General features: G+C 37.8%; 2 long non-coding RNA genes across 4 annotated transcripts in view; both read left to right on the top strand.

Annotated features, from left to right (window-relative positions):
• Positions 1–18921, top strand: part of LOC138116481 (uncharacterized) — a 104997-nt gene extending 86076 nt beyond the window's left edge. For all 3 annotated transcript variants that reach the window (XR_011154164.1, XR_011154165.1, XR_011154166.1), the window contains 3 exons: positions 5942–6064; positions 14473–14564; positions 15921–18921. This is a non-coding gene — a long non-coding RNA (uncharacterized lncRNA). The remainder of the gene's footprint in view (positions 1–5941; positions 6065–14472; positions 14565–15920) is intronic.
• Positions 18922–20197: 1276 nt separating this feature from the next.
• On the top strand, positions 20198–24838 carry LOC138116531 (uncharacterized). Its single transcript, XR_011154188.1, has 3 exons — positions 20198–20356; positions 20940–21080; positions 24155–24838. It is a non-coding gene; the product is annotated as an uncharacterized lncRNA (long non-coding RNA).
• The last annotated feature ends 2342 nt before the right edge of the window (positions 24839–27180 follow it).

Genomic DNA, 27180 nt, shown 5'->3' with positions numbered 1-27180 from the left:
GATGTGTGCGTGGCTCAGTCCTGTGACTCCTGTGCTCAGGGCCTGATGAGTTATCCCTGGAAAGTTCTGTGAAGTCAGTGTTGCATTGCAACAGCCTGCTATTTCCCCTGTCCCCATGTCTGTGGAGCTCCTCTGGAACTGGAACTTCCTAATCCCTGATGGTTATTGGACTGTTCTGTTTTGTCCTCTTCAGATTTTGCTACAAATTTTTGTACATTGGGCTTACTGGTATAGAGTGATTTCAGAGCTCCCTGCCGCTACTGGGGTTCTGTATATCACACCAGGCCCCCTGATTTGCTTGAGGTATTTATAGAGGTTATTTCTATTAAATCAGATACAGTTTCACCTTGGAATTTACAGTGGTCATAATTGAATCTATTTAATGTTGACAAGATTGATATTGTTGTTTAATACCTATTTTACAAAACAATATGTCTAAGTACTATTATTTAAAGATGCAATGTCTGCATTGTTTCACAGTCTCCTCTCTGTCTTCTTACTGATGGCTTCTATGCTTTTTTAAGTTTTGAGGGTTTAGGTGTCAGTACATGAACTTTTTTTCCACTCTAGGCTTGTTGGAATGAAAGGAAGCCTACACAAGGCTGTCTCAAAAAGTTAGAATTTTTTTTTAGTGTAGGTCCACCCATCACCAGCTGGGTCTAATTTCTCCAACAGCATGCAGTTAAGGAGACTTGACTCAGCTGCAGACTTTCACTTCAACTCATTAAGTGGATAACAGCCCCAGTAATATTTACCTCTGTCAAAATAATAGGTCCTCTACTAGGTGGTATTGTACATTTCTGGTGGTTTTATACATATACACAGATATTTCTGTATTTATCAGACACAGTGTATATGTATATATGGCATTAGATTTTGCATTTTAGTGAAGTCCAACAGTAGAAGTCAGACCATACCCTTTGTGTCACTCAGACTTCAAAAGGACATAAAATAGCCCTCACATCTCCATATCACTACCCAAAGTCTCTTCCTTTTTGTTTGGTTTCTTGCACCAGAGAGGAAGGAGTGTACCTGAGGTAGTCAGTTGTTTCTTGTCACTGTATTGTTTGATGTGTGATGAGCTTGGTTTTCAGATCTCAGTGTGCAACCAAGTACGGCTTCACTTGCTACAATAAGTGCTTATCTACAATTAGACAAACATGCCCTCTACTGACTTTATCTGTGGCTAGAGTTTAAAAGCTGCTGTCAGAGAGTACACAATGAACTTGTTTGCAAATAAAGCAGATTAAAATAAACATCTTTTATCATAAGAAAGCAATTAGTGTTGATTCGCAGCTTCACTTGGTTTTTCTTTCCTGACCTTGACTATGTTGTGATGGTTTTGTGCTTCCTCGGACAGTTTCTACTTGCATCTGCATCGATTAAACCTTGATCTCATTTATTATCTCAGGAAATGGTCTCAAGGTCACAGGGCTGGAAATTTAATTATGGTGGCAGTATATTAAGTGGCACATTTAAAGATGCTGAATCGTAGTAATTAATTTTTTGGATGGTGGTCTCTAGGGAACAGGTTTTCTCTACACTGGGTGTTTAGACATCCATCATGGCCATTCAGCTTGGCAGCTGTCTTTTAGCTTTAAACTGCATCATTATTCATCTTTTATGACTGACTTTAAAAACACTAGACAACTATATCCTTTTTTATTGTAATATATGTCAGACGCTTGTATTAAGCTATACTTCACCTTTGCTATAAAACATTAACAGAGGTTGCTAGCAGCTACCTAGGCTGGCCTCTAAATTGAGACAACAATTACCCTTCGCTGACATCTAGTGTCAAGACATGAGATATAGCTGGAGTGCCAAATCCATTGGCCTGGAAATCCTGCACTTCCCCACTGATTCGGGCTCACCCAAGAAGCTGCAGCACTGGACATAATTAGTGGACACGAGGGATTAACTTGGCACACAATGTTGACTTTGTAGCAGCACTAGGTTATTGGATGAAATGCAGCACTGTCAAGGTCTTAAAAAGCTTGTAATGTTTAATGAAGGAATGGTCATTAAACTCGCGGGATCAAATATTAGGCAAGATGGAACTGGGAGGTATTTAATAAAGAGGCCTGAAAATATGAACTAAATCACATATATTCATTTAAACTGCTGGCTAAAGCCCAGCATATTTCAAAATAGTTCACTGCTGATTTAAGCTAGATGGCATGAACTGGGAAGGAGAAGAATAAGCAGGTTTTAGCTTTCTGCATAACTTTACAGAATTCTTTTCTACTGTAGATTTATTTTTCTTAAATGAAACACTTTAAAGTTCACACATTCTGTTGGGACTGCAAAAAATGTTCTCTAAGGGAGTGTGAGGGTGTTAGAGTTCTCAAAGTGAACAAAATCCACACATTTTTAAGTGAGGTCTTTCATACCTTTTGTCAAGCTGAATCTTCCAGGATCGATACCAAAATATTAAACAGTGGATTTTTAAAATATTGTTACAAGAGGTGGTCCTCATACCTGTATATTAATAACACTATTTTTTACAGGCTGAGGTAGAGCTGATCTCTAAAACTGGCTGGGACAATCAGAGAACGAATTAAATTCTAGGTACAGAATATTGGGTGTAGCATTCCTCCTGCACCTTGTCACATCTTGAATCTCTCTAGACATAGTTCTTCAGCAGTAAAAGCCTTTGTGCTTGCAGTATTTGATCTTCTCTTTAAATTCCTGTCCTGGACCCATCTAGTTCTTTGTGTTATTTGGCCTTTCTGGAACAGTAATGTATCTTCTTCTGTAGAGATTAGCTAGATCTCCCTTTTGCACTGTGTTTGGTGATTGGAATTATGTGATTGTGGTTGAAATGTTTCAATGCAGTGGGGCTGAGGAAGACTCATCTTCCCAGCTGTATGTGTCATTTGAGAGCACCTTTGTTCCCTGGGCTCACTCCAGCAGTTCCATATGCTCAGCCTGGGACTCTTGTGAATTCAGAGGGTTTGTAGGCAGTGTTTATAAATGCTGAGCATGTCATTCCTCCACCCGTGGTCTGTGTTCCCACAGTCTGACAAGGAAACAGCAAGATTACAGGGATAGAAGTGGATGATGTATCTCTGAAGTGAGATATACAAAGACACAAATATACAGGGTTTCTCAGCTTTACTTGGGCTTGACCACAGAGGGACTGCAAAAGGCATCTCCCCGCAGTGTCACACAGTGTAGATGTTCTCAAGGCTGGAGAGTGAGCACAGCAGATAACTTGGATCAGATCAATCGAGTTGCAGACAAGACTGCTTAGAAATGGAAATGAGTGGTACCATAGTGGCTTCTTACAGAGCTGCAGATGGAGCTTTGGAGCTGTCTACATCTCATCTAATTGAAGAGCTCCAGTGAGGTGGGGAGGTGGCCTACATCTAGTCAAGAGTCAATTTAAACACGAAATGTTTGCAAGTATAATGTTCAGTCTGGTTTCCATCTACATGTGGTTGAAAACTCCTTGGTAATTTTCTTATAAAAACAGCTTATAAGCTTGTAAATTAGCTCTCTCCTATTTTTAAATATTGCAACAGGACATAAAAATGGGAATGAGGTATCCTGATCGCTCCTACGGATCATCATGGTTATGTTCCAAGTGCCCTTGTCTGTTCTAAATTATTAAAACTGGATAAATTGCATGTATGTATGGTTGCACATCTAGCCAGACAAAGCACAGCAAATCAGGGCTAGCTATGGCTGCAAAAACAGGATAGTTAAAATAGCTTTTTTTCCCCCATGGGTTTCTGAAGAAGCCCCTTTGTTCAGAATCCACTGGTTTTGTGAAGAAACAAACAAATCACAATATAAGAAATATGGTGGAATTGCAGTATTTGATGGATATTGGTGGATACTGATACCTGGAGCACAGTAAGTACCAAAAAAATTCAAGAGGATATATGGATATTCTTTTTCTCAAGTTTTCTATCTTCTTATAATCCATTTTAACAAAGACCAGATAGACATTTGGGTTGTAACTCTCTAGGCTGTTGACCCATTCAAAAATGCTTTGAATATATCTACACGTAAATATTTCCATCCATGTGTACATATGTGAGTATTCACCATGGAGTGGGGACCAGCTCTTTAGAAAGTCTGAATCTTGGAGCATGTAGAAAAGATAAAATCAGTATAGTTGAGGTACCAATATTGGAAGAGTGATAGGTGCATAATAAATAATCCATAGGTTAAGATAAATTTATGCAAGTGATTAGATGAGTAGCTTTGTACAACAAATGGAGAAACAGAAGAAAAAATTATTAATGATAACTTTAGAAGAGGCTCATGATACCAAATCACATGCTCATCATGACCTGCTTCTTTTGCTGCAGTCATGATATACATTTTATTCAGATTACCTTACTGTTGGATTAAGTCACCAGCTTTTTTGCTGAAATCAGGATAGCCAATGTTCCCATAATTAATTTGGAATTTATAAATAGCAAAATCAGTCTGTTTTGTGGGGTTTTATGTCAACAAGCTCAACAAAATCACTTATTTCTCCTGTCTGGAGACCTTTTTGTCTAAAATGCTACAGCAGAAGAGCAGCAGTGATAGAAAATAGTTGCACTTTATCTTTTTAACAGACTTGTATATGTTTGGTAAATTAGAACTTCTGCTACTGAAAGGCTGGATTTATAACCAGTCACGTGAGGTTTGGATCCAAGCTGTTGTACATCATCAGAGCTTTCAAATGATATATCAGGGTTTTTCCTCTGCTTTTAAACCATCTCTTACATTAAAACACCATGTCATTCTTGTAATGACTTCTTGTAAATGTCTTGTTGGAGTAAAAATTTTCTTAAAACATTATTTAAAGCCATTACTCAGTATACTTGCTTTACTTGTAGAGTAGCTCTGGATGCCACAGTTTTAGCCCATGTCAGAGAAAGTTCCTTCCAGATGAGGTAGGCAATAATTGGATTTCTATGTATACGAACTATCTTTCAAAACTGTTTCAGTGCATACTCACATAACTGATATCCTCATAACCATCCACCCTGAACTACATTCAACTTTCCTAAATGAGATTTTATTGGAACTGATTATGATTAGATAAATGGGTGACTTCACTAATGTATAATACACTTTTCAATTATAGAGTATGTATGATAATTTACATTTCTTGTTTGATAGTATAATATTTATGTGACATATTCTGGATGAGATCTGCTGCTGTTTACATAATGGCCTTACTTTTCTTTTAAATTAAATCTGCTTTCAACTTCTTTCAATATATTTAATTTTTTAGGATAAACAAAGACATTACAAATCCACCTTAATTTACCCTTCAGTGGAATGAAATCTCTTGGTGGATAAATTCTGGTCCCCAAATTTGTTGCCTAAGGAGACAAATTCTATCATCAGATGAACAGATGAACATAATGTGACTTGGAATAGCAGCTTCCCCAGTGAAGTGACTGCAGACTCAAGCAGCCATTATCAAACTGACAGCTGAGAGACTGTTAGAGAAAAATGAAATTTGATGAAGAAATAGGGTTTCTTCTTTCTTGCAGTAAATCTGATTTATGCCTCCTGGGTTAACAGTTTTCTTTACATGTAGAGATTTTGCAGGATGCACTGGTAATTTTGAGATAGGCAAGAATTAGAGCATCTTCCCTGGCAAAGAACTTCTAGGCAGAGGAAATAAAAAAAGTATTTAATGTACTTTTTTTCCCCTGCTTTTACAACTTTTTATCTGGTGTCAAAACCCAAAGAAATGGCACTCAGTCAGAAAAGAGGAACTGTGTAAAGATGTATCAATAAATGTATCGCTAAATAGTTTTTAAACTTTATGTTTAAAAAAATAAACGAAAAAAGTTAAAGTTGTGGGTCATATCTGTAATAAATAAAGATACTTGAAAACTATCATCTCAGCAAATTTTAAGTGGTAAACATACTAGAGGAATACATTTTTCTAATGTAATATAATCCCTCTGAATGCTTCCAGGAGTCTGCTGATGACACAACGCTGGGAGGAGCAGCCGATCCCTCAGAAATCTGTGCAGCCTTGGGAAGGACCTGGGCAGGCTGGAGAGATGGGCAGGGAAGAACTGGCTGAAGTTCAACAAAGGCAAGCACAGAGTCCTGCACTTGGGGAGGAATAACCCCAGCACCAGCACAGGCTGGGGCTGACCTGAGGGGAGGCAGCTCTGTGGAGAAGGGCCTGGGGGTCCTGGTGGACAATGAGCTGTCCCTGAGCCAGCAGTGCCCTGGGGGCCAAGGAGGCCAATGGGATCCTGGGGTGCATCAGGAAGAGCAGCACCAGCAGGTCAGGGAGGTGATCCTGCCCCTCTCCTCAGACCTGGTAAGGCCCCTCTAGAGTGCTGTGTCCAGTTCTGGGCTCCTCAGGACAGAGAGACAATGGAGCACCTGGAGCAAGTCTGGTGGAGGCTATGAAGGTGATGACGGGGCTGATGTACCCGAATTTCCACCTGAGCATGAGGAAGAATTTCTTTACTGTGCGGGTGACTGAGCACTGAAACAGGCTGCCCAGAGAGGGAGTGGAGTCTCTTTCATGGGAGCTATTCCAGCACCATCTGGACACAATCCTATGGCATGTGCTGTGGGATGACCCAGCTTGAACAGGGAGGTTGCACCAGATGACCCAGTGTGGTCCCTTCCAACATTTAAACATTCTGTGATTCTATGATCAACAAGATTTCTTGAAATAAAATCACCAGGATGTAATAGAGTGTAAGAAAGTTCAAGATAGAGGCTGATGTGTCAGAAACCTATGAATGCTCGCTCCATAGTAGCCTTCCCAAAAGGAGAAAACCCAAAAAACCAGATAAGTTGTGCAGTTGTAGTGAGGTGTTCCCTTTGTGTTCCATTACTCAGTATTGGTTTCTTTTGGAAGTGGTAGTTTTTCCATCAGGCACTATTGCCAGGTGCTTACATGGGACAATATACTGATACTGATCATCTCTGTGTGTGTGTGTACATATCTCTGTACAGTGTATATATATATATGTATAGTGTATATATATTTATACACACATACAATATCCTAAAAACTGACAGAAATTCTGGCATCCCTGTAACATGTATAATGAATTTATGTTTAGTCAGTATGGAATTGACATATGACACCAGTACTTGGCTTTTAATTCTTTAAAGGCTTTAAAAAAACCCCAAACCTGATGCTTTTGCAGAAGCTCTGCAAAGAACTGAGAACTCACAGCCCTGTTTTTAAGAAACTTTGAAGACTATGACAACATTTCTTCTCTTCCCCCCCCCCCCCCCCCCCCTTCATGGCAACCAACAGAGGCAATTGGTAATAGACCTACTTCACATTCCAAATTTTCAATTGTTTTGAGTATCCTTCTGCTTTAACCATTACTGGCACAAGTCCACTGGACTTAGAGAAGGAACAAGGCCAGCTCTGGGGTTAGCTCAACAGTACTACTTTGAATATGGACACTGAAATTTCTAAGGTTAAGAGTTTGTTAATAAAACATAATTGTGTGTACTTTCTGCTTCCATAAAATGTTTTATAACTTTATTCCAGTTAATATCCTTGTTGTGAGATTGCTGCTCTGGGTCTGTAACTTGTAAAAATATGTGAGTTAATGAACAACTTTCATGGCTTTTGCCAAGTTACTGAATTATATTAATAGCTGATTGCAGCCTGCTATTTTATTAGGACAGTATTTTCTTAGCTATTGACAGATATATTAATGACACTGAGGAACAAACTAGCAGTTTTAGATTGAAGTTAGGAATTATTTTTGTAGCGGAAATTAATTTTTCCCCAATTTAAAGTTTACTAAGGGTAATGGTTTTAAAATAAAAGAGGGTAAATTCAGACTCGAGTTATGAAAGAAATTCTTTATGATGAGGGTGGTGAAAAACCAGAACACATTCACCAGAGAGGTGGTAGATGCCCCATCCCTGGAAACATTCAAGGTCAAGTTGGGTGGGGCTCTGAGCAACCTGATCCAGTAGATGACCTAGCTTGCTTGGAGGGGTGTTGGACTAGATCTATGAATGTCCTTGCCAACCCAAACTCTCCTGTGACTAACTCACCATAAGTAATTTGAATGAAGATATCCATGTCAAGTTTTTTGTGAAAGAGGGAGGAATAAGATAAATACTTCAGGATTTCTATTTGTTTAACTGGCACAGCTCTCTGAGGAGGGGCATCCTCTTCCTTCTGTTTCTTAAAGTTCCCAGAAGTGTGAAGGCAAAACACAGCCAAAGAAGTGTCCTTGTCTTAAAACTGATGAAGGACACCAGCTGTGTAGTTGGTAATCCCTGAAATGTTTCATTATGTAGGATTGGGAAGCAGGAGCTACAAAATGTTAAGCTAGAGAGGAAGCTATGCTATAAAATGCTGTTTTGGAGGCAATCTGCATCTGTCTGCAAGTCCCTCACTTTAAGGTCAAAAGATTGTCTTGTAGGAGCCAGTGACTCCAAGCTCCTCTGGTGTGACCTGTGGATGCTGCCCTCCAGAGAAGAAAAAGGAGGGTAACAATCTAGATGGTGGTTTGAGAAGCCTTATAGAAAGCTTACAGAGAAGGCTGAATCCCATCTCTGTTTTCTCGCTGTAAGGCAAATCAAATTGCAGAAATGATGTAATTTTGGGCTTCGGTGAGTAAGCACATGTGGGCTTCATGCATGATGCAATTTGTACAGTTAGAAATGGTAGTTCAGAGGAGGGAAAGTAGACCAGGTTCCTCAGAGTCCCATCCAACCCGGCCTTGAACACTTCCAAAGATGGGGCATCCACAACTTCTCTGGGCAACCTATGCCAGTGCCTCACCACCCTCACAGGGAAGAATTTCCTCCTAATATCTACTCTAACCCTGCCCACTTTCAGTTTGAACTCGTTTCCCTTTGTCCTCTCTCTCCATGTCCTTGTCTAAAGTCCTTCTCCAGTTCTCTGGCAGTCCTTTTGCAACCTGAATCTGATTCCTCTCTCTAAATCAGTTCTCTGCCTTTCAGTAGCAAACTAATGAAAATGCAGGTCATTTGATTAGGAAAAAATCAACCCTTGTGTAAAAGCAGACTAAACACTTAAAGCGGTATGAGGCAAAGCAGCTATATGAGTCTTCAAAACATAAACAAAATTCTCTTCCTCCTTTAACAGGACACCACCTGCTATTCAAGTCACTAACTATTCTGATTATTCTAGACGAATTTCAGTGTGCATTTTCTCGTGTCTCAGTAACAAGGAGTGTGTTTGCCCCAAAATCACCCTACTACAGCTAAATGTGAAAGCATGTGTATTTGATTAATATTGGGCTTGGAGTTTCTTTACTGAAATGAAACAGGAATGCTCCCAAGAAGTAAATACTTAAATAAGCAATAATGCTGACACAAGTAAGAGGAATGCTGAATCCACAGAATGTGTTATTAACAGCATATTAGTACTCACATTGGCTGAGACATGTAGGTAGTTGTGCACGCTGTAAATAATTCTCTGGCTGTCAAAATAGTAGTGCCCAAGATAGTTGAACCCAGTGCAGGCAAAATGGCATGACCCACTTTATTTTCTTTTAAAATCATGACTCACTCATGAACCAGTGGACAGCTCTTTCTAGATTTTAACAATCTGTTAAAGCAGTTGGGCAAAATCCTTTTCACTGGAAGATTACTGATGACCTCTGTTTTTGTCATCCTCATCTGAATTTGGGGGTGTGTATATACATACATGAAGCCTTTATCATACCTTTACATTTCCTTTCAGAGATTTCAAAGCACAGTTGCTTTGCCCCCCGACTTTAAATTTGTTCTTGTGCTTCTCCACAGAAATAACTTCTTTTCTAGCCCATCTTGGACTTATAAGAACTTCCCAAGGAACAACCAAAAAGAAATTTGCTTCAAATTAAAATTCTTGAATTCAGGTATGATCATGCAAACAACAGGCAGAATTTATTTAACCTTCAGCCAGCTGCTTAACCAAGTTGAAATTATTGATAGCCCATCAGCAATGATCGAGATGGAGAAGCTAAATGAAGAGGTGCCTTTTTTTTTGTTTTCCAGCCTCCGCCCCCGTATCACCACCCCCCTTGTTTTTTCTAGATGAGAGAACCATTGAGCTGGTAACAAGACTTGAAATGCGGTGTCAGCTCAGCCAGCGTGGTCAAGGAGCTCAGCTGTAGAAGGGAAATAAAACTGTTAAGTTATGACTGCCCTCCAATCAGTCACAGGGGTAATGATGTTTGGCCTTAGTCAGGTTATATGTGTCAGTAAATATACATCTCTCAGACAGCCTTTAAGACAGCCTTAAGATCATGCTTATTGTTTTATATAGATAGGGGTCAGATGCTGATATATGGTGGTCATAGGCCACTGAAATAAATTTCACAGCATTCAGCAGGTAAAGTTAATCTCAATAGAACAGAATGTGACTGCACTTTTGATAGAATATTCATTTGACAATGATGGGGCATTTTTTCTCTGTTAGGTTTTGTGCAAATCACTCAAATGCAGATGATTTTTTTCCCCTGCTTTGATTATAAATTTGCTGCTACCTGAAGTGACCATTTACGTTTGGTCTTTAGTTTAGAGCTGTGGCAAGATAAAAAATTCCAGTTTATAAACAACACTGTGTTCACCTTGTTCACTTATTCTGTTCACCCTGCTCACACATAAATCACTTTCAAAGGTAAAGGAATCTCAGAGTTCTAAGTTCTGCTGATGAAATTTCAGTCGTGTGGGTGATAACAGTAACTTTGTCTCAGGAGCAAAGGACTGAGACAAGACCTTGCCAAGAGAGACATTCTAGACTTACAGCTCTGTGAATTAAAATTTTACTATAGACTTAGACAAATATTTTTTAACATATTCTTTCTGATAATGTTATTTAAGTTTTCACTTAAGCTTACTGCTAAGGACTTAATATCCTTTGCAAATATTGGATCACACCCTTCATTACTGTAGCTTGACATTAAACATTAAATTCACTAAGTCTCTCAATAGCATTTTTATAACATAAATTGGATTGTTATGAAAAGCAGAAGGTTCCTATTATCCCAGACTCTGCTCTTACTGTTATTCAGTATTACCATTCCACAGAGTAAGAAAATGTAAAAATACAGCCTACATGCATTTCATGTAACACCAGTGCAATTAGACTAGAATGTGATCGAGCTATATGTAGTACTTACTCCCTAAGTAAAATGTGCTTTGGGTTTTAGAGTATAATGCAGTGTCCATTTTTAAATTCATCAAAATTATGGCTGTAGGCCTAGGGTTAAACTAAAGCATCAAGCTGCCCTGCCCACTGGTGTAGGAGCCTTTAATCCAGATCTAGAGTAACAAAACTGTTTTAGTTTAATTTAGTAGGATTTATCAGAGCAATGGCTTAATCCTAAAGTTTTATTTTGTGTTCACATTGTCAAATATCAATTAAATTAATAGAAAATTGGTCTGGGTAAAGACCAAAAGTGGAAAAACAATAGGTAATGTCTAGAATTGAAGGCAGGTATTGTTGATAAATTGATTGTATATCAGGCTTTCAGTGTTAACCTTTGTTGATGTTGTTTTGCCAGGTTTTTGAAGTTGTTGGAGTCAATGAATAAGTTAGACTCAGAAACTGTAATATTCATACTACAGCTGTTTATATCTGCTAATGCTATCCAGGTCCTAAGAGAAAATTATTATAATGTCAATATAAACATACCAGATTTTACCTTTTAAATCTGCTAGGAGAATTTTTATGAGACTGTAAAATATTGAAGAAAATTTTTTTCCTCTTACATGGTATGAACTAGTCTACATTCACAAATTGTTAAATTTTTTTTTCCTAATATCTGATTTTCTTTTAAAGAAGATGCTCTAATATTCTGGGTTTTACAACCCTTTTTAGACAGGTGTCCACAGACATCACTGAATGATGCTCCATAAGCTTCTTGATACAAATGTCATCAGCTGAAAAATTCCAACTATTACCAGAAATCCCATAGTTAAATGAAATCCTCTACATGTGGAAACTGAGTAAGAAATGAGAGTTCATGTTGTCTGAACTATAACTAGGCATGAAATTATTCAGAGACTTTCCATGTGATCATCATATATTGACTTTCACCTAGTAAGGCCCATTTCAGGGCAGTGCTTAGGCAGGTATTTCAAGCTATCAACTACTGTAAGCTGTGATTAAGAGCTTTCCTCGAGAGTGACCCTAATTAGCATTCCCAGGTCTGAAATAAGCTAGCTATGTCTGCAGACAGACTTAATTTGGGGAACACAGGCTCAGCTTTTCAAATTAACATATTAAAGCTTTGTATTTTCCTCATTTAACATATTAAGTTCCTTCAGAGAAAGAAAAACATTTAAAACTATTTTTGAACAGTTTGTCAGGGATTGCTGTATTTTAACTCTTCTTCCTCTCCTAGTCAAGTTTAAAAAACATTAAGTTCCAGGTCTCTGAATTTTCTATTATAGATTTTACTGGCCAATTCTGACTGTTCTTCTGGTTAATATTTGATCAGTGTCTGGAAAGGCACTGATCTGAAGGGAACATATGATCAGTAATGACTTTGATACTTCCTGTCTTGCTGAGAGTTGGCTCTCTTGTAGCAATGCTTTAAAGGCTATGAAATTGCTTCTGTGTTTTGCAGTAGTGTACCTTATATTGAATTTCAAAAGCTGTAAGTCCATATATGGCATTGTTAATGTCAATGTTTTATGATTTATTTTTATTTACCTTTTTCTAATTACATGTGTTATCACCCAGTATCATAACCGGTTCTCCTAAAAGCTCATTTTTCAATTTTTTTTCCTTGTTTTTCTGTCAAATTTTTAAAAGCACATTAAAATAATTCAGCTATTAAAATCAGGTCTTATTTAGGATGTCTCTAGCTGAAAAAAATTTTAAAGTGCCTGCATCTTTATAATGATTTAACAGAAAGTAAAAAATATTTCCTTGATGTGAATAGGGATCAATAAGAATTTTTTTACACTGATACAGCAAATTCTCATGAAGGAAACGCAAATCCTTCAAAGTGTTTAAAAGTGCCTTTTCAATCACCGTACTTTCATGTACGCCAAAATTTTTGCTGGCATGGTATCAGACAGAAAACAAGTCAGCCTTTTCTGTAACTACCTGGGTGTGACTGGTCACTATTGATTATTACTTCTTTTCTTTAACATATTCTTCACTGAAGCCTAGTGATCCGTAGAGAACCATGGAAAGAAATATTTGCTTTATTTCTCACAAATTATTTTTCAAGAAGAAAAGAAAAACTTTTTCAGCTGTTTTTTCAAAGTATAGTCTTTTCCAAAAAAAGATATCCTCAAGAACTACTAACATAATTCTTTAACTACTAATGTAATTGTCAAAACTTCTAATGTAATTGTTTAACATTTCATAATAGGCTACCCAAGAACTACACCAATGCCCAGAAAATTAAAAGCAAATAGTCAAGTAGTAAATTACTAAGTTTACATAAATGATCTGGTAGTAAAAGTTCAAATCCATGCAAAAATGATTAATGAAGCATTTTAGGTTGATAGATGAGATTTTAGCAATATCTGTGCATGGGTTTCTGGATTGAGCTTTTTCTACTTATATCCTCACTGAACAGATTTTCAACCCTTGTACATAGAGCATATTTTTCTTATTTTTCTTACCAGGGCTTAACAAACTACAGTTTATTCACACATGGCCGGGGGGTGGTGGGCCAGGGGGAGGTAAGAAAAGTACCTTATTACTGCATACCCAGAGTTCAGAAGACACCGTTTAAAATGCTGATGTGATTTTTTTGTGTTCATGCAACTGAGGCAGACTTTGTGCCAAGGCTGGAAGGTACTCTGGGAGGAAGAGAACTTAGGAACTTTCATAGTCTCTGCTTCCAAACACTCAGCAGATAGTAATTTGTTAGCTAGTTAACACAAAAGTTAATCAAATCACAGCTGGCTAGAGCCAAGACAGAAATGCCAACACTCTTGCTAAGCTGTCCATAGCAAATGCAGTGACTGATGTATAGATTTGTCTCACGCCTATGGAGATGGTCAGCTTCAGCATTAAAAGGAGGCATCTCTGTGGGTTACTCCACAAATTCAGTGTGACTGGTTTTAATACATTTACTGCACTGAATGCTTCTGCAGTCACTGCTGAAGAATAAATTTTGAAGGCTGGTTGGTGATTCTCAGCAACCACTTCCTAGGCTATCTTTGCAACAAGAGTAAACTGTACTACAAGGCACAAATTCTGATTTTTGCTTTTAATGTTTAGTGGTCATGGCAATTGGTGTCGATTTGGAATTGAAAAAACACTATTAAAACGTTCCAAATGGAGAACTGAAAAATACAACTAGGTGTAAACTGAGGTCTTTCATCACATGGCCATCATTGTGCACACAAATAATCTGTAGGATTTAATGATTTTCTAAAACCTCTATTTTTCTTGTGCTTGGTTGCTGAAACGTAGAACTATTTATCTTAATTAAAACAAATTATTCTGATATTTTCCATAGGCACAGTTTCTGAAGGCAATATAGCATTAGTTTCTGAGATATTTGTCTTGTCTTATAGAAGGTGTTTCATCACTCTCAGAGAAGCTCCCTGCTCCCAACGAAGCTTCACAAACATTTAAAACCCCTACTGGAGGGGACATGGATTTAACTGTGAGTCAACGTAGTTTTTAAACCACATTACAAAACAAGAACACAAAAAAAACCAAACAAAACCCCCACACCCACTGTTTTTTTTAAATCAACTCTGCTCCCAAGTATGATTTCTCTTACAGCATTACAAGGAATAATTAAGATGTAAATGTAGTCTCTGCCAAATGGGAAACAGTATTTTTACCAGAGGCTTCCCCCACCTCAACTTTATCCATCTAGATAAACATAATTAAGTAATGGATGATGGTTTGTTAGCATTTTATTACATGTGTTTGCAAGGGCATTAAGAATAATCATAAAATGCACAACAAATGTTATAAGTATTGAGGTTTTCACCAGTAGAAAACGTGACTTTTTAAAATCTGGACTGGAAACATGTACTCCTATTCCTTATTAACTATTAACTATTCCTCTATGCAGAACAGCCATTGAGATGCTGCTGTCTTAGTTAATTTACATACACTAATTGCTAGTTCCTATTAAGCACTGAGTGGTCACCTGCTCAATAATATTAATAGATTCGTATTTTCAGATAGCAGTTATTCCCAAGTAGTAGGCAATAGGAAACATTAAATTCACTTTAGATTTTAGCAATGAAATTGGATTATCCTTTTGTTTAGGAACCTGCTTGCTGCTTTGCTGTTCAAGCAAAATGACCTAGTGAAGCTGTCAAAATTTACAGTATTCTGCATGTGTATATCATGTAAATGTATGTCTATGTATATAGTTATATAATGGTGAAGATTTCAAATAGACAGGGATGGAAATATTTTTTTTCTGCACTTTAGCTAAATCACATGATCAAAATGTCTCTACCTAACTCATTTATCTGGCTGAACCTTGAAAGTGGATTGAATTTTCCACAGACAGAACCTAAAGGAACAATTCATGTTTATGGCTCCATCAGTTCAAAGCAAAATCTGACCTGGCGTGGGTAAAATTCCCCACAGCGGAACTTCCCCCAGAATCCATTTAACAGCTTAGTTCAGTGGCTCACTTGTACCTGAATCAGTGCATAGCTGACAAACCAGAAGACAAAAGGCTGGCAAAGGGACCTTGCTGAAAATGCTCATCCATAGAACAAGTGGCATAACCTGTCTGGCCTTCCCAACAGCCCCACCTGTACACTCACAGCACTGCCTCGGCCTTCACAGCCACAGAGTGGAAGCACACTTCTGCTTCTGACTTGGTTACTCCAGTAAATACTACACTGAGTTGAGGCCTTTATATGGGTTGACTTTGGACCCTCTTTACCAAAGAGATGTCCCAAATCACTTGTAGGCAACAGGTAAAAACCCCTTTTTCCAACACATTGACAGACTTGCTGACTCACTTGACTCTTTTACTCTGTCCTAGGTTTGGTAAGAACACTTCAAGTCTGGGACAGACAGCCCTTGGAGATCTGAGTGCAACTTTTGGTACATGCTGGAAACACATACAGCAATTCCCTGTGCCGCTTTAATGACAGTGTGGAGTGACTGTTTTGGAAAAAACAAGTTCCTCAGTTTTGGAGATTCAGTTCTGTACCTGACTTCTGAACATACTTTTTTGGGAGGTTGTTTGTTCTGTTGTAGCAACACTTGCCATTCAAGAATTTCCTGATTTTTCAAAACTGAAATACCCCAACCATCACAGTGCCCTTCCTTTCTTTTACGGAATTCTTGATTCTCTACATAGGTAGTTTAATTTTCTAGAAAATGAAAAAAACTAGCAAGAGAAACAGGTTTTTTACCTCTGTTTAATTCTTTGTGTTTTGAATAGTGTGTTCAGAGACAAGAGGACCATGATGCTTTCTCTGAAGGTGTGAGCATGTAATATATGATGGAAAGTAGCATTAATACCCTGCCATAAGAAGGTGACAAATACAGACCTTAGAAAATGCTTTTAAAGATAAGTGTTATTTCTGTTATGCCATTGAAGAGACACAGAACGGCCACTACTGGAATTTCAAATGAAACCTCAGTTTGCTCCTGGAAGCTACTGATTTTCAGAGTCTCATGTGCAGTCTAAGGTCCTGAATTCTGCTTGCATTGTGTTTCTAGTGACTCCACTGAGGACACACTGGAGTCCAAGGGGCCATAGTTAAGGAGGAAGGGCAAATGCCTTGACAGGACAACTCTGAATATAGGATGTTATTGTGGATGTTATTTCTGCATGGTTTTGATGATAAATATTGTTCTGCATAAAGCAAAATAGTTGATAGCTCAATCTGATGGACATAATTAGTTCTTTTTTTTACTCCGTGTGTGTGTCTTTGTAACAGTTACTTCTTCATTACTGATACTTCTAATGTTAATTACTAAAAATTATTAGCTTGAACAGCACTTCATCCCCAAAAGGTGTATAGAAGTGCATCAATGCTGTCCTTTTGAAATGCTGATGTGGTAGTGTAAAGGCTATAAATCATTCCTGTGAGCCAAAATATCATTTGCTACTGTCAGAAGGCAAGTTAACAGTATTACAACTTTGTTGAAATTTGAATGCATTCCACGTTCAATTTTTTTAATAAGAACTGTAAATAACAGGCCATTTTGAAGTATAATAAATGATCCTTTCCAAAGTCTAATGATAGCTTACTTTAGTTATAGCCATTCTTTTATAGCAATAGACAGCTTTAAAAAATCATTCTTGCCACATACACATAATTTTAAGGAGCTGGCATAAAGTTTTGGAGCAAGTCCATTCATTTAATTTACACAGACAGGATAAGTACTAGGAGTATCTTTGATGACCTAAATCTCATTTTACACAGAAAGCTGCCTTATCTTCTGGATTTTGCACACAATATTTTCTTCTCAGGTATTTCATGTTCTAGAGAGTTCCTTTCTACTTAGAGTATTGTTTATCCTCATTGATCAAACTCATCAATCAGAGGCTAAAGATTTAGTGTGCCTCTGGTTCAGTATTTAAAAAAAAATAAGATTAAAAAAATTAATGAAGGATCTATTAAAAACTTTCCTCTGAATTTGCAATCTCTGAAGAATCATATTTTCCAGATATTATTGGATCCTAAAGAGTAATATTTAATATTTTTTTAAATTAAGTAAAGCACCAATTCCAACTTAGTCACTCAGACTTGGAAGTGGCAAACTTAAAAACACAGCAAGATTTATTACATCCTTGAGAGGTCAAAATAATGCAGCCATATTATTAGCATTAATAACAGCATTATAGTGTTCTTCACCTACATAATAGCAGGTAGCTATTTTCAAGTGAAGTAAGCTTCAAGTGTTCTGGAAAAAAAAAAAAAAAAAAAAAAAAAAGTAGAAAAATCAAGTCCCCTTCAAAGAAATCCATGTATTTTTCTGGCCCTGGTGAGGCTGTGATTTTGTTGTTTGAAAGCAGAAGGAAAAAAAATACTACATGCCTTAATGCATCATGAAAAGAAATGATAGGATAAACTTCAGTTTGAAACTGCAAATATCTGGTGTGGAAGAAGAAAACAAATGGGTTTTCACTATGATGTTTTGACTGCTTGTTGTTCCCACTTACTGCAGTTTTAACAGTGCCCCAATCACCACAGGATGGGAGCATGTTATATGAAGACTACAGCTATGAAAAACTCTCAAATTAGAGTTGTGGCTGAGGAAAAAAAGAGAAATTATTTGTTATGAGCGGGTATTTTTTTTTCCTTCAAATTTTGCTGGTGGTCTCATTTGTTCTTGAAGAGGAAGATGTGACATTCTTGCTTCCCACCTTTGTCCTACAGGTCGACCATCACCTGGCACAGCCTTTACTGTCTTGTTTGCCTTACCTTATTTTTTCACAAAGTGTAACTTTTCATGGTAGTTGGAAAGATGAAAAGCTGTTTCTGGAATAAACAGCAACACAAACCAGCCAATTCTGCACAGCATAATGGGATTTTAATGTATTCTTCCTGTCGGCATAGTGTATTTCTGTGATAATTTTATGTGACAGCATAATTAAACTGGAAAACAATTCCCATTTCCTATGTATTTTATCTATTTATCATCATTTATTTCTTTACTTTCTTGCTCTGCTATAAATATTATTGTAAGGAGAGTTAAATAAGTTAAACCAATGCAATTACTTTTACAGATTGAAATTAACTTCATATATCAATTTATACTGGTTTGTATACAGCACCTACTATTTGCCCTGTACAAATAAATGCATTTGTTGCAGTATAGTTATAGTGTCACTATGGTTTCCATGTTTGCACTCCTTTTGACTAATGTTCTATATGTTAAAACTTGACATTTTAACAGTATTTTCAAACAATTTCATTCATTATCAAATAACCATTTATTACATTGTGGCAATTTCAAACCATTTACTGGACCCTCTAGACATTGCTAAACAATGATTTATCAAGGAGTGTGCAAATTTTACTGCTTATCACAGCAAACACAAAAAGTAACATTAAATACTGACTTGACAACAGCCCTGACTAAATTATTTTCCTTTTTTAATCTTGATGAGTCATATTTAGTAATAGCAGTTTGTAAATGCACTGGAAATTGAGGCAAGTATTCTAGATTGCTCTGTTACATGAGGTTCTTTCTGGTTTGCTCAGTTCTTTTGCATGCTTGGGGGGATAAATTGAAGATTGTGGGACAAAACAGATGCATCTCTTACTGTCTTTTAATTTTCTTACAGTGCTTATAATGCCCCAACATTGTCCTGTGTGACAGTGCTTTTCACATTTCACTTGAGCATGAATCTAACAAAATTCACCTCTAGCCAAATCTGTATTGATTTTTGCCTACCTAGAGTGAATAGCAGTGAGGCAAAGGATTTTCAGTTGTGTTTTCAGGAAAAATTTCCTCCTTCCAAATATTCTTGCCAATAAGTAGAACTGATTTAATACTCTATGTGAACACTTGGCTGCAAAATGCTGCACTTTTAACAGCATTCCTTATCTCCCCCATTTCTATAGAATTTGAAACCCATACTATGTCTGTGAGAGAACAGACTGATACCCACAAATGACAATTAGGTCTCTGCAAGCACTTAGGTGTAAACTTTACAAGAAACAGTGTTTGACGGAGACATCCCCATTCTCAGAGATCTCATTAATTGCAGAGCTCGTACATTCAGCTCAACCCAAAGCAAACTGAAAGGCTTAAATATTCCAGAGGATATTCACAGAAGGAGTTTCAAGGACTTGGGAGTCTTCCTCATTTGTGGGGTTCATACATGGACTAAAGCTGAACAAATATCATTAAAACTGAATTTAAACAATCCCTAAATCAATAGCTCAGCATTGCTGGTTGATAGTACAGTAACATTAAATAGCTCCAGAGAAAGCCAAGGCCTCACTGTGCAAAACTAACAGCTCAACATCATCCTACGCAGAAGAATTTATAGTCTACAGTTTGTTTGTGAATTGAGGTAATAAGGAACCAGAGAGAAGATTGTGATCTTCCTTAGCCAAGGTCAGGAAAAGAGCAGAACTGAAAACTATACACAGATTTTCTACATGTCAGTCTTAATTTCAAAGGCATTCAAAAGGTTTTGATTCATTATCTCCAATCCAGGAGTGGCACTTGTTCTGTTACTACTTCCATGCTAGAGCCAGCAAAGACAGCTTTTACTCATTAACCTAATAATGTAGTCATTTAGTTTAAATTGCCACAGCTTTCAGCTGCTTCTGGTAAGCCAGGCTGTAAACTGTGGTAGAGGAGAAGTAGTCAACTTTCTGCTCTGCAGCCTGTATCACAGGAGGGCAGCCTCTGCCAGAAAGGTGCAGTTAGGCTGGGGCACTTTGACAGCCAGTGCTGCAACAGCCAAGATGCAGCACAAACTGGGCCCCTTACACCTGCAGAAAGGTAAAATCTTGTTTGCTTGCTGAAGGTCTTACAACCCCCAGTGTAAGTACTTCAGTTCTTTAATTTTACCCATGTATATCTGGTATGTTTAACCCTAGGACCTCAAAGCTTGGGTGTTTACCTGTGATGACAGTAAGTCATGTTTGGGGGGATGGAGTGGTTTCTCAAGGTTTTATGTCTTGTTGGTTTTTGGTCACCAGCTCTACTAATGTTTTCTGAGAATTCTGCTAGACTAGTAGGGTATGACCAAGCCCAAAGTATGTTTGTGGAGTACACAGGGAATGTTCATCCAAAAGCAGAGAAAATGATAATTAATTTTACCCAGCAGAACTGCTTACTTGTCTTCTTAACCTTAACAGATCATTTCTAAAAATTATTAATCTACTCCTGAATCTCAGTAATTTTAAATATGCCTCTACTTAAAACAAAACTGCCACTGAATTCAGGGAGGCCATATAGGGCACAAAAAGAAGTTTTGGCTTAAACTGATCATTTAATTTTAAGTGATGCCATATGATGCCAAAATAAATGAACCATTTTATCAATGTCCCTGTCTCTTAAAAAAACCCAAAATTTGTCTTAGAAAATGAAAGTGTCTGAGGACCCTGAGCAATCAGGAGTAAGCATTTACTCACTGGAGAAACTGAAGCCGAGTTCAATCCCAGGACAGAGCAGAGGGGTTGCTCAGAATCAGGTACTTCAAATTACAGCACTTTGGGCACAGGTGAGTGTAATGTAAGTGCCAGTGTGTTTACTTTCTTTTATTTTGGTCAGTCTAAATGACAAACTCCTAGGATTTTCAGGTTCATTCAGATCCAACTCTTGTTGATCCAGGAATTGATCCTGAGATGACTGGTCTTGTTAATCCATTTCCAGCTTCCTTTTCTCCAGTTTGCCTACTGGAGATTACTGTTCCTTGGTTTCCACTGGTCAGATTAATCATCTGACTTCTTTTTCCCCTATGCCTATGAAATCAAGTTTGAGGGGTATTTTTGAGTGGGTTTTGTTTTGGTTTTTTGTTATATTTTGTGGAAGACTTTGTATGTTACAATCCATGGAGCTTCAGCAACCATCAGCTATCAAGTGTCACTTTTGCCTGATTAAGGCAAAAATGGTTTTTAATATAATCAGGGTTAACAGCACTCCCTCTTAGAATGCAGAAATGGAAAAAGAATTTTATTAATCTCTGTGGCCAGCAGCCTGGGCATGAGGAAGAAAGTCATCAAGGCGAGCTCTTTCCTCACTTAAGGAGATATTATACAAAACATTAAACCCAATGAGGGTATCTGTCAAAATCTAAGAGACTTCATCTCTGCTGTTATCTACCTTCCATTACAGATTAATTTGACACTAATTGCAAAAATGATTTAATTTAGCTAATCTTCAAAAAATACTGTTTGAAAATTAAAATTAATGTCCACGATAAAATCCAAGTATTCTACCTGAATAAAAGCTTGGACATGAAGGGCCTGATGCAGAAAGCTTAGATAGGATTTACCTCAAAGAATTGCATTTAACACCTAAAGCAACAGAGAACTAAAAATGAATTTAAAGAAGAACATGACAGGTATCAGTGGAGGAAATACCAACGTTGAGTACTAAGAGGGGATGGCAAAAAATAAATTTGGAGCACTTTAACTCTAAAAAGAACTTTGAGACTGTTTTCTTTGGATCTAAAAAACCTTAAGAAATTACACAATTTTTAATTGCACACTTCTAGTTATCCAAATAGCAGAACCTAGTAAGTCACATACTCATCAACTATGTACTGGACAAACCAGAGAATGTGATTTTTAGAAGCAGCTTTGTAGTTCAAAGGTCAAATTTGTACCAGCAAACTAATCACAGCTTTGTGATGTTCTTCCAAGTTCCTGTTTCTGATAAAGGCACTGCATAACATGATAGATTCTCTGTACCAGATGGTACAAGTCCCTGAAGAATCATGTGCCAGCTGTTCACAGGCAGAACACAACACACTCCAAGCACAGTTGCTCTTCCTCTCACTGTGTTCCCAGCACAGCAAGGCTGCACTGACACTGGGGCTGGTGAGCATTCAGAGCAGCAGAACCTGTGTGTCACAGGCTCTCTGTGTAGCACATGTGTGACAGGTCACAGCTCCACACTTCATGGTCTTCCTACGAGTTTGTTTCCCTGTATTCCTTTCCCCTGTTAAGTTTGGCCAAGCTAGTCTCCTGGGCCTGCCTTGTCCAGGAGGTCGGGAGGATAATGTCCTCCAGCATACACAGATTCTGGTTTCCTTTCTCCTGTTTGCATTAAGTGAAAGGGTGCCACATCTTGCCAGTGCCACCAGACTTGCCTTGCTCTGTAGGCCAGTGGGAAACCCAGCTCGCCCACCACTGCACTACTGCCTGCTTCCCTTGTGCTCCTGCATGCCTACCTAACATAATTAGCAATGTGTACAGCTTGCAAGGGACAATAAGGTTGATTCTAACACATGGCTAATTAAGACATTACAGTTAGCTATTTGCTAGGCTGGCTCAGGGGAGTAGTAATAGGATATGGAGTCTTTCACCTTAAGTTCAGCCATTCTTACCCCCAAAGGTACTGGGGTAGCGATCAGTAATTTCTCATTAACCCTGACACAAACTGAATCCGACTCCACTCAGGCATGTGGACGAGTTCTGAGCACTTGTCTGTCAACAAGGACTGTCAGTATCTCTGATAATTAAATTTCAAAGTGAAGAACCCCACTGCTGTGAGTGAACAGCAGAAGTTGATGTTTCCCTGTGGCATTATTTTAACTCCTCTTTGTTGTTGTTGTTGTCTCCAAACTCAACAACTATCATAACCTGTCATAATATCAGCAGATACAGATTTAGATTTTGAAGACTACAAATTGACCATTGTTCTTAGGTTCCCCAGCAAGACAAATAAAAAATAGTAATACCACATAAAAGTTGGAAAACACAGTTTAAAAAATACTCAATCCAACACCTAAGTTGTAATGAATCTCCAGGAGGCCCCTAATTTCATGATCCTACCTGCACTGCCAAGAATGTAAAGAATCATTGGCTCTTGACATCATTCTCTTGCCAAAGGGCAATTACCTATTCTGTATGCATTGCCTTAATCATGTCAAGTTGTGTCCCACAAATTTGCATGTCTCCCAAGGAATCACAGTGCATTGCCAGCAGCCTGATAGGCCAGATCAAAACAATTTCCCGGTGTGGGTTTATACCAGCTTTTGGCTTCTGAGCTGCTTTAGCTGTAGTTGCTCTGCAAAACAGCACAAATTCCCTCTCTGAACTGTGCTGCATCAGGGATAGAGGGGGGAGTAAGCAGAATCTGGATGGATACATCGTCCTTACCAGAACGAAGCGATGCTTTCTAGATTAATGAACTGCAAATCAGCTACACAAATGAAACCACATGCTAGAGATAAACATAGTCCTCTGAGATGGGCTTGTTGTCACAGTCAGAGAGGGAGAGGGAGAGAGAGCACACACACATGTGTGACGAGGCCTGTAATGAATGCCAGCTTCCCTTCTGCATCTCTGGGATATGTGAGGATGACAAACTCTCTGAGGAACAATTCCTTTGACTGGTTCGTTGAGGAAAGGAACTTGTCATGCTGCCAAGAATAAAACTGCTTCTGGGCTTAGTTCCGAATTTTATAAAGTGAATAAGTGAAAAATGTATACACATTCACTTCAGACCCAAGTCATGAATAATTAAAAGAATATGTAATTGTACCCACTTTTCCCCTCAAGCTCAACCAGCAAAGATATCTTCTGTCCATGTAACAGGGTACTTTATGTGTTTTGTGTTTTTTTCCAGGAACTGTTGGAAGTGAGCTGAACTGAATACATCCTGCTTGCAAGTAAGAATAACAGCCTGACCATCAGCGCACACAGAAACACAAATTGAGAACTCAACTGTTTCATATCAATGAAGCTTCAGATTTTTTGATTATGCATAAATATTTTCCTGGTGTGATTCATCCATAATTGATACTGGATTTAGACGACAATATGATAAAAATTGTAATATTAACACAGCATTATTGTGGACATTAATCTGATACTGCAAACAGCAAAGATCAGACATTTTTATAAGGCACAGGAAGGTAAGAATGTTTACCATGTCAAAAATAAATATGTAGAAAATAACCTGAGAAAACAAAAGTTATCTGTGCCTATCTATTTCCCTTTCCTGAGACAGGCACACTTCCCAGTACAAATTTAGGAATGTGAGTTAATGTTATACAACCACACATTTGTCTGCAATTCTACTGCTGTACTGGAATTATCTAGTGGTACACCTGCCTGGAAGAAGTAGATGCAAGAGATCAATTGCTTTTATTTTTATGCATTATTCCCACAATTAATAGGTCCCCCAGTTTTCAGCCAAAATGAAATTCAGGATTAATATTCACTTTTCTTGAGGGCATAGAAATTAGCAAATATGGTATGAATAGTTGTGTATTTAGTACCTTTCACTTGCTGTACAGAAATCTTATTTAAAGACTAATAAAAAACATTGATTATTTTGTTTACAGAATTTATTGTTATACATCCCCTCCCTTCCAAACACAGGAAGTTTCTCGTGGGTAGCAAGCTGGCTCTTGCTTCCTCTCATACCAGTGTAGCTGTTTGTAGCCAACACACTGTGATACTCTCTGATAGAGAAAAATATATAAAACCCCCTGAAAATCATACACAGAGAGGATGAATAGATTGTATGTAGATAATAGCTACATCATTGAAATGGCAAACGTGTGGGACTTGGTTTGACTCTTGGAAGGATACACATTCTCTCTATTTCTGTACTTCTCCAGCTGAATTCCAAACACAAGTTCTTCATTTAGACCTGACTTAGAACTTGGCTTCTTTTCAACAACCATGTATTTGTTCAGAGATGGAAAAAGACAAAACATCAGGGGGTCTGTGAGGGGATGTGAAGTGAAAGTCTGCTTAAGAACTAATCCACTACAGCATCGTGAGCTGTATCTGAAGCAGCTCAGAGAGCTTTGAGAGAGAGAACACAGGGACATAGACTGAGGGGAGGGTCACTTTTGGACCTATAATTTACCTCATGATATGCAAAGACTATGAAACTCAGCTACTATCGCAGTGGGACACCTGATTACAACAGAATGGCTTAAAGAGGAGATGATAGAAATGTCAGAAGTGAAGCAGAATATTATACACTACCTACCTCTTGTCCACATACCTGAAAGCTGCTACTCTGTAACACGTTGATCTTGTCATTTTTTATCACTGTTGTCTAAGGCAGGAGCCAAATCAGTTGCATGGACTACAAAAGCAAGGTAAACTACAACACAAAAACCTTACCATCAAAAAAGGGCAAAATAAAGTTGCAAAAACACCCACACAAAAGTATTTGGATTTCCTTTATAAGGGAAATGGCAAGGAAGAATTCTGTACAAATGCAGTCTCTACGGCCACCCCCACTGAGACAGACTTTCAAATTAATGTTTTCATGTTCCAATATTTCTGAGCTGTTGCTTGAACCACTTGAAAGGGAGGCACTTCCCATCTTGTTGATGGGGTTTTTTTTAGATTACTAGAAAATATTTTTCTAATATGTAAAATGTGAAAGGACTATAAAAAAGGGGAATTTTTTGAATTCTGCTACTTCTGATGACTAATTTCTTGCTTAAAGGTTATCAGACCCCAAAATTGTGTAACAGTTGATTTTCCCCACGCACAGGACAAAATGCATGCAACAGAGCATTATTCCTTCAAGCCTGCTCTCTTTAGTAAAGCTTTCGTTTCAGAAACTGCTTATATTTGCAATTGTCTGATGTTTAAAAATAGCGTTATTCAACATTGCCTAGTAGTTGGCTCTGACCTCTTGTTTGCTTGTTTTCTCGGTTCCATTTGAACACTTGATGGATTTGCAGCTATCTTGTGCCACCCTGTGTAAGAGATGGGAAATTACACAACTTCGCTGACCAATGTGACCTGAATTTGGCATTGGTATTCTGCAGATGATATTTGTGCGTTTTGAACACACTTTTCAGTTTATCAGCAACTGAAGTACATTTTAAAAAATATTGAAAGTATTTAATGTGACACTTAGTTTTTCTTAAAACGATATTTCTTTGTACTTAAGCTACTTCTTCCTTTACATTTATAACTTTTATATGATAATATACGGCTCAGGCCATCTGCTGTGCATGGTACTAGTTCTTTATGAATATATTTTCAATATCCTAATTAATTTACGTTCATAATTGGGCTTTTTTTTTCCTGTCATTTTAATTTTTTTTTCTTTGCTGGCTGGTGGTGCCCGCTTTCTTCTTTAGTGGTGTTTTTCTTTCTCATGTTTTCCTCTATGCATTTTCTGCACCCTTATATTATCCCTTTTTAATTCCTTCCTTACTTCTCCCTTTCAGTCACATTCATTCCAAGTTCCTTTAGTACCCTACAATAAAACAAACTTTGTTGCTATTGTGTCCATCAGGCAATAGATCAGCTGTGATCAAGGCAGTACCTGTCTGTATATTGTGTGTGTTAGTGGCAAGTTCTAAACCTTAGTCAAAACCTTAATTCTAGTTCTAAACCTTAGCCAAAACCTAGTAACTACCATTACCATTCTTAGATACGTGAAAGAGATAAAAGAATTTAGATATATCTACCTTCTTGTGATTTTACTGTGATGAAGGTCTGTTTATTGGATGCTGTACTTATACAGCTGAAGTTGCAGCTGCGAATGATGTGGCGATTCCGAGGTTTTCCTCGTGAACTCTGCTACCGCTGTGTAGTGCTGACATTGTCTCTGCTCTTTTCCCTTATGCAGGAAGCTCCACTCGTACTACTGACACTCATCTCACACGT

This window comes from Aphelocoma coerulescens, chromosome 10 (genome assembly GCF_041296385.1).
Source record: "Aphelocoma coerulescens isolate FSJ_1873_10779 chromosome 10, UR_Acoe_1.0, whole genome shotgun sequence".
NCBI classification, from domain to species: domain Eukaryota; kingdom Metazoa; phylum Chordata; class Aves; order Passeriformes; family Corvidae; genus Aphelocoma; species Aphelocoma coerulescens.
Note: the sequence above shows the minus strand (reverse complement) of the source record. Positions and strands in the feature narration are given on the sequence as shown.